Source organism: Etheostoma spectabile, unplaced genomic scaffold, assembly GCF_008692095.1.
Source record: "Etheostoma spectabile isolate EspeVRDwgs_2016 unplaced genomic scaffold, UIUC_Espe_1.0 scaffold270, whole genome shotgun sequence".
Classification (NCBI taxonomy): Eukaryota; Metazoa; Chordata; class Actinopteri; order Perciformes; family Percidae; genus Etheostoma; species Etheostoma spectabile.
The window spans coordinates 638,856-639,715 of NW_022605574.1; the positions used below are offsets into that span (position 1 = coordinate 638,856).

Sequence of the window (860 nt, forward strand, 5' to 3'; positions counted from 1 at the left end):
GATAGGGTGAGAAGCTCAGTCATCCGAGAGGAGCTCGGAGTAGAGCCGCTGCTCCTTGACATCGAAAGGAGCCGGTTGAGGTGGTTCGGACACTTGTTAAGGATGCCTCCTGGGTGCTACCCTAAGGAGGTGGTCCAGGCACGTCCAGCTGGGAGGAGGTCTCGGGGAAGACCCAGGACCAGGTGGAGGGATTATATCTCCAACTTGGCCTGGGAACGCCTCGGGATCCCCCAGTCGGAGCTGGTTGATGTGGCTCGGGAAAGGGAAGTTTGGGGTCCCCTACTGGAGCTGCTGCCCCCGAGACCCGATACCGGATAAGAGGATGACGATGATTGGATGGATGGATGGATGGATGGATGGATGGATGGATGGATGGATGGTGCCCCAACCAAAGACAGGGCTGTCCACATACTTATAGAACACATTGTGTATAATTATATTTAAAGTGAATCCAAGTGGTCTTTCCTTTCTCGCAACTTGAACAAAGTAAATATAAAGTAACGAGACATGAAACTTAAACAGACCCAAATAACACTACTTCAGTGTTTTCAAAAGTCCGTCCCTGAAGGCACCGCCGCGTCGGGTGACACTGCAGCTGCCGCAGATCACGGTGACCCGAACGTGATCGTCACAGAAAACCGAAACTTCTAACGCAACGTTACTGTTACCTGGTAAGTGTGAGTAGCTTATGGGATGTTGAGTGTGTAGCCGTCTCTCAAAGTCAAGGAAGGATCCTTTGAAAACATTGTTGTTTTTCCAGAGCTTTAAATAAACGCCATCAATACTGAAACGTCAGGTGTCCGTGTACACAGTGCTTAGTGCACGGGGAGTCGCTTTGGGACAGGAGAGTATGAGGCGGG

General features: G+C 50.9%; 1 protein-coding gene and 1 long non-coding RNA gene across 3 annotated transcripts in view; one reads left to right on the forward strand and one right to left on the reverse strand.

The window, feature by feature from the left end:
• The window catches only part of LOC116685773 (cysteine--tRNA ligase, cytoplasmic), a 30,971-nt gene that overhangs the window by 17,194 nt on the left and 12,917 nt on the right, over nt 1-860 (reverse strand). The gene's annotated exons all lie outside the window — the stretch shown is intronic.
• Nucleotides 1-860, forward strand: part of LOC116685801 (uncharacterized) — a 22,265-nt gene that overhangs the window by 16,368 nt on the left and 5,037 nt on the right. The gene's annotated exons all lie outside the window — the stretch shown is intronic.